Below are 7,747 nucleotides of genomic sequence, written 5' to 3' on the forward strand. Positions count from 1 at the left end.
TAAATATGCACTGTGACAGACCCAGACCAGTGGGGTACAGGAGACTGGTCCTATTGGGATCCAGGAAGTCTGTCACAGTGCATATTTATTTATTTTTCCTAAGTTAATTAACTATTTTCGGAAAACTTGTCAGAGCAGCTACTAGCAAGAGTTGGTGGCTGCACTCTGAGGCTACCAAAAAATTTCTCATGAGAACCCCTAGTTCCTGGCACATATCTAGGCTCATGAACAAGGACTCCCAGACATGTCACTATAAGAAGTAGATCTAGTCCTCTTTGCTTTCATAACTCTCTGCAGTTAGACATCCAGTCGAGCCCTTTCCCATGTGATGAAGGTGCCTGGTCTCTGGAGCCTCCACGCTCCCTGGATAAGGTGTCCTGGTTTCCATAGCCATGTCACCCAGCAGGCATGGGCAGGTTTAAAATGCCTGTGATGTGGTTTGCAGGTCAGAGTGCTCACACCACTTTTTGGCCAACTGAAAGCTGTGAGCTGTAGCTCACCTCCGTTTCCTGTCTCTCTATTGTGGGGATTGTGATAAACATTGAATTGTTTGCACCTTCGGACTTCGGATATTGTTGCTCTCTGTTCATGCGAGAAGAACCAGGGAAGTGGGAGAGTGAAGGAATAAGCTCTCTAACATCTTGGAAGGCTGACAGAGGAGGTGCTGTCATCATCATGAATAGATCGGAATATGAACAAGAGGCTTCTAGGCAGCTCTTCAACACCACATTCTACAAGCCATTACCCTCTGATCCCACTGAGGGTTACCAAAAGAAACTACACCATCTGCTCAAGAAACTCCCTGAAAAAGCACAAGAGAAAATCCGCACAGACACACCCCTAGAACCCCGACCAGGGGTATTCTATCTATTACCCAAGATCCATAAACCTGGAAATCATCTCAGGCACTGGCACCCTGACAGCAGGATTGTCTGGCTACGTAGACTCCCTCCTCAGGCCCTAAGCTACCAGCACTCCTAGCTATCTTCGAGACACCACTGACTTCCTGAGGAAACTACAATCCTTTGGTGATCTTCCTGAAAACACCATCCTGGCCACTATGGATGTAGAAGCCCTCTACACCAACATTCCACACAAAGATGGACTACAAGCCGTCAGGAACACTATCCCCAATAATGTCACGGCAAACCTGGTGACTGAACTTTGTGACTTTGTCCTCACCCATAACTATTTCACATTTGGGGACAATGTATACCTTCAAATAAGCGGCACTGCTATGGGTACCCACATGGCCCCACAGTATGTCAACATTTTTATGGCTGACGTAGAACAACGCTTCCTCAGCTCTCGTCCCCTAATACCCGTACTCTACTTGCGCTACACTGATGCCATCTTCATCATCTGGACCCATGGAAAAGAAGCCCTTGAGGAATTCCACCATGATTTCAACAATTTCCATCCCACCATCAACCTCAGCCTGGACCAGTCCACACAAGAGATCCACTTCCTGGACACTACAGTGCTAATAAGCGATGGTCACATAAACACCACCCTATACCAGAAACCTACTGACCGCTATATTTACCTACATGCCTCCAGCTTTCATCCAGACCACACCACACATCCATTGTCTACAGCCAAGATCTACGATACAACCACATCTACTCCAACCCCTCAGGCAGAGACAAACACCTACAAGAGCTATATCAAGCTTTTTTAAAACTACAGTACCCACCTGCTGAAGTAAAGAAACAGATTGACAGAGCCAGAAGCATACCCAGAAGTCACCTACTACAGGACAGACCCAACAAAGAAAGTAACAGAACACCACTAGCCATCACCTTCAGCCCCCAACTAAAACCTCTCCAGCGCATCATCAGGGATCTACAACCTATCCTGAAGGACGACCCATCACTCTCACAGATCTTGGGAGTCAGGCCAGTCCTTGCTTACAGACAGCCCCCCAAACTGAAGCAAATACTCACCAGCAACCACACACCACACATCAAAAACACTAACCCAGGAACCTATCCTTGCAACAAAGCCCATTGCCAACTGTGTCCACATATCTATTCAGGGGACTCCATCATAGGGCCTAATCATATCAGCCACACTATCAGAGGCTTGTTCACCTGCACATCTACCAATGTGATATATGCCATCATGTGCCAATAATGCCCCTCTGCCAAACCGGACAGTCTCTACGTAAAAGAATAAATGGACACAAATCAGACGTCAAGAATTATAACATTCAAAAATCAGTTGGAGAACACTTCAATCTCTCTAGTCACTCGGTTACAGACCTAAAAGTGGCAATTCTTCAACAAAAAACCTTCAGAAACAGACTCCAACTAGAGACTGCTGAATTGGAATTAATTTACAAACTGGACACCATTAAATTAAGCTTGAATAAAGACTGGGAGTGGATGTGTCATTACCCAAAGTAAAACTATTTTCCCATGTTTATTTTTCCTCCCTACTGTTCCTAACACGTTCTTGTCAACTGCTGAAAATGGCCCATCTTGATTATCTCTACAAAAGGGTTTTTTTTCTCTCCTGCTGGTAATAGCTCACCTTAACTGATCACTCTCTTTATAGTGTGCTTGGTAACATCCATTGTTTCATGTTCTCTGTATATATAAAATCATCCTACTGTATTTTCCACTGCATGCATCCGATGAAGTGGGCTGTAGCCCATGAAAGTTTAAGCTCAAATAAATTTGTTAGTCTCTAAGGTGCCACAAGTACTCCTGTTCTTTTGGCAAATACACACTAACATACCTGCTACTCTGAAACCTGTCTTTTGGGATGGTGATCAAAATTCTTTTCGTACAAAAGAGGTAAAATCCAGTGTGGTCTCAGAAGCTGGAAAATTCTACAATCCAAAAGAAAATGAGGTAGAATAAATAAAATAAATGCTCCAGATTTACCTGGGCAAATATATAGATGTCCAGGATCTTTTCCATATTTCCCTTTAAGGACAAGCAGTGTCCATGGGGTGGAATCGTAACTGACTATACGCCTTTCATCCATGAAGATTTGATAACTCATTCAAATATGGTTCAAAAACATGAGCCTTCTTCAAAGTAGGAAACTTAGAATAATGAATCACAGCCAGTGCTTCTTGTTGAGTAATATCTGTCCCTCTCTGTTTCAGTAGTTGATAAAAAGATATCAACAATAAGTGAGTAATAGAAAAATCCAAACTAGCTATTATAAATTAAAGGGTCTTACACCATGGAAGTAAGGAGGACACAGGTTGTTCCTCCATCTCCTGAAGGCAAAATCTGGAAGAATACAGATCTTAGACCAAGCTCTACTGCTTATGAAAGGAACATCCACCTTGGCACATAAAAATGAGGCCAGGGTAGATTCTGGGAGCACTAGAAGTCTCCAACAAAATTATTTTGAATGATCTCTAAGGCTGAAATTTGGCCCCTAACCCAAATTTCAACCCCATAGAACAGCTGTGATATTATTTTAGCATAAAAAATTCTTAGTGCTGGGCAACGCTGTTCCCACTATATAAGCAGGTAAAACAGAGCACAGCAAAGGGCTTTTTGTTTTTAGTCTTTATGATAAGGGGACCTGTGGGCTGAGTGATGAAACTTTATCCCTAAATCAAGAAAAGCAGAGACTACTCCTATAGGGTGGCCATCTATCTTCTGCTCAACTTGTGGTAGGTTCTGCCCCAAAATTATACCCTTGAGCTTATTATAGTTGAGAACCAGGTCTTGAAAGTTACAGTAAGAGGAAAAATGATATGATAACTGGTGGAGGCCACTTGAAATTTGCAATAGAACAACCATATTATTGGCATATAACAACACTGTGATGGATCTACCCTTAATTTTTCTCTGCTTCAAATTATCTTCCTTTAAAGCACCCACCACATTGTTAATATATACATTAAAAGGAAGAGGTGCTAGAAGTTATCCCTGGTGTATGGCCCTAGAAATAGGGAAAATGTTAGTACATTCTCCATTGACTGTAGTTCTTACCCTAGCTAGTCATATTGCCCTAGTGTACAGCCTTCACAACAGGCAAAAGTCTTGAGACCCATCCTTCGTTTCCCAAAGTTTGTCTCAGTTAATAGACTCAAGGCCATTTTTAGATCTATGAAAGCAGCATACATTCTACTACCCTTAACCACAGCATATTTATAAATGGCCTATTCGAGCATTAAGATCTCCCAAAATATTTAGACAGGCCAGTGGGAATTGAAGACCTTCCATATCGGTTTGCTTGTCCAGGCATTCCCACAATGACTCAGAATAAAACCAGGAGGATATCGGGGGGCGTGTGTGTGTGTGGGAGGGGCGGGAATAAATACTTCATATTAACATTTGGAGATCAGGAAAAAATAAATATAGCCTGAATGACCTGACATGTTCATTCCAAAGGTAAAATCTGGGCTTCTAGGCATAAGGGTGGCAAGTCCTCCTGATATACAGCCCATTTTAGACAATCAACTTCCACCTTGAAGAAAGGCTTCTAAACCAGAAAACAGAATGATTTCTGACCCAGCAAAACATTTTTCTTGTAAAAACAAAACGAAAACAAAAATCAAGTGTTTCCAAACATTTTAAAATTGCATCTCATGCATCTTATTTTTATACCCTGATAAATTCCAGGATAAAATATGTATTCTGGCAAAAGCTCTCCCTAGGCAGAAGGAAAGAAATCAGAGAATGTAGTTAAATATCATAAATGGCCCCAACAGCCTGACTGTAAAAATTTGCTTCAGCTCCAAATATCACATTATTCTGACAAGCAATCTGCATGAAAGATTGTAAACATAAGGGGAGGGAGCGATCTTCTTGGAATTCTATCTAAACACTCGCATAACAAATAGGGGGAGGGGGAATGGTAAAACTAGAGGGTCGAGAAGAAGAGACCTGAAGTTCTAACTTAGAAGACCCAGGTAAATCAATAGTGCACAAAGTTCTAGAATGTACCTGAGGAAGAGTCGCCGTAAAATCCTGAGATGCAGTCTCATAACATAAATGCTAAGTACTAGCCTCTTCCTGTAGATGCTAAGTATTATACCGTCTATTAGTTGGGAATGTCCCACAGAGTACGGATTTCACAAGAATGTTTGTATGTACATGCAAGGAGAGCTGTGGGTATGGTGGATACAAAAGGTGGGGCTGGGATGGAGCCCTGGTTCTAGTGCAGCCAAGCTGCTGGCAGAACTGTCCTCCTAGGACAGGGTGGGCAAACTACAGCCTGTGGGCCATGTCCAGGCTGTCAGATGTTTTAATCCTGGCCCTTGAGCTCCTGCTTGGGAACAGAGTCTGGGGCTTGCCCCACTTCGGCGCTCCATCCGGGGAGCAGGGTCAGGGGCTTTCCCTGCTCCACACGTGCCGTGCCTCGGGGCAGCTCCCAGAAGTAGCGGCATGCCCCCCCTGTGGCTTCTATGCATAGGGGCAACCAGGGGACTCTGCACCCTTCCCTGCCCCAAGTGCCACCCCCCACAGCTCCCATTGGCTGGGAACTGTGGCCAAAGGGAGCTGCAGGGGCTGCACCTGCAAAAGGGGCAATGCACAGAGCTGCCTGGCTGGTGCCACGCCTCTGTCTAGTAGCCAGAAGGGCGACATGTTGCTGCTTCCAGGAGCTGCGGGGGCGGCGCCTGTGTACGGGGCAGCATGCAGAGCCGCATGACCGCACATCTGCATAGGAGCCAGATGGGGGACATGCCGCAGCTTCCAGGAGCTGCTTGAGTTAAGCGCTGCCCAGAGCCTGTGCCCCAACCTCTTCCCGTGCCCCAACCCCCTGCCCCAGCCCTGATCCCCCTCCCGCCCTCCGAACCCCTCGGTACCAGCCAGGCCAACCTCCTGCACCCCAACCCCTCATCCCCAGCTGGAGCCCTCACCCCCCTCCACACACCCCAGTCCCCTACCCCAGCCCGGAGCCCCTTCCCACACCCTGAACTCCTCATTTCTGGCCCCACCCCAAAGCCTGCTCCCCCAGGTGGAGCCCTCACCCCCTCCGGGAATGGAGCACCTATAGGGGAAAAATGGTGCACCCACCAGCAGCCCCACTAACAGCTCCCCCCATCCCCTGTCATAGCCTCCTACCCACCAGTGGCCACATAGGTCAGCACATCCCCCCTCCCTCCACGTGCCTCCCAAAACAGCTGTTTTGCGGTATGCAGGGAGGCTGGGAGGGAGGGCGAAGAGCGGGATGCAGCGCACTTGGGGGAGGGGGCAGAACTGGGCGAGAAGAGGCAGGGCAGGAGTGGGACAGGAGCGGGAAGAGGCAGGGTGGGGGGTGGGGGCCTTGGGGAAGTGGAGGAGTGGGGGTGAGGCCTGGGGCAGAGCCGGGGGGTTGAGCACCCCCTGTCAGTTTGAAAAGTTGGTGCCTGTGAGGACTATGATAATTTTTGTACAATGTATACCTTGTCAGGAATCCTTTGAAAACTCATGATTCACTGATCATTACTGTCCTTGTAAAATATGTGTCGCAACCTTGTTAATGTAAAGATATAAGATTCCACTGTGTGATATTATTAAGACATGTTCCAACATGTTCTGGAGGGCAGTCATAAAGCAGTTCCCCAGAGACTGAAGGCTGGCCAATGGCTCAGCCAGGTGTCAACGAGCTCAAATGGACCATCCCCTGATTACGTGGCCACTCTTATGCAGGAGAGAGGGTGTGGGCAAAAAATCTGCATCTTAATAATGACACAGCTTGAGGTTCCTGCCCACAAAGACTTTCTGTCTTCTGAACATCAGCTGGAGATGATTCTTGCACAAGAGAAAGGGCTATAAGAGGAGAGAGCAGATCACCTTCCCCTCTCTCCACAAATCATCTCTCCCTTTCTTTCTACCTATGGCACCATCAACAACTAAAGAACAAAGGAAGCAGAATTGGACTAGGGAAGAAATCCTGACTGAAAGAGGTTCAGCCCTTGTCTACACTACAGTTTTGTTGACAAAAGTGATGTCGACACTCAAAATGCGCTAAAATAAAAATCAGTATTGCATGTTCACGCTCACTCCCTCTGTCAGCAGAGTGCGTCCACACTTGGGGCCCTAGCATCAACAGTGTGAGCAGTGCGCAGTGGGTACCTATCCCACAGTCCATCTCAACACCCTCTGTCGCTAGGACTTGTGGGAAGGTGGAGCGGATCATGGTGCATCTTGGGACCGGGCTCAGTGTCCTGTGGTGCATTGATTTCTGTCCCAGCATTCCAGGGGCTTACGGATTTCTTTTGCAGCATTTTTCAATGGCCCTTCTTTGCTGTGCACCCTGGCATCTTTGTGAGAAGGGATGGGTCCCATACTGCTCTCCTATGGTCTGAAAACTGTCATGAAGAATCATGGATAGCAGTGCAGTTAATCACAAAGTTCCTAACTGAAGAAGACTCCCAGTTGCCTGACATGCTGTGTGATATGGATAGGAACAACTTTAGATTGCTTCTGACATTCACAGAACAGCTGCAGAGAGTAGATCATCGCTTCTGGGCTCGGGAAACAAGCACTGAACGGTGGGATCATATTGTCATGCAGGTGTGAGATGACAAGTAGTAGCTATAGAACTTTTGGATGTGGAAATCCACTTTCCTGGAACTGTATGCGGAGCTCACCCCAGCACTGCGGCACAAGGACACCAGAATGAGAGCTTCCCTATTGGTAGAGAAGTGTGTGGCAATCGCTGTGTAGAAGATGGCGACTCCAGACTGCTACCAGTCGGTCACAAATTAGTTTGGAGTCGGGAAGTCAACTGCTGGGGCTGCGTTAATGCAAGTGTGCAGGGCAATTAATCGCATCCTACTATGAAG

This window comes from Caretta caretta, chromosome 7 (assembly GCF_965140235.1).
Source record: "Caretta caretta isolate rCarCar2 chromosome 7, rCarCar1.hap1, whole genome shotgun sequence".
NCBI lineage: Eukaryota > Metazoa > Chordata > Testudines > Cheloniidae > Caretta > Caretta caretta.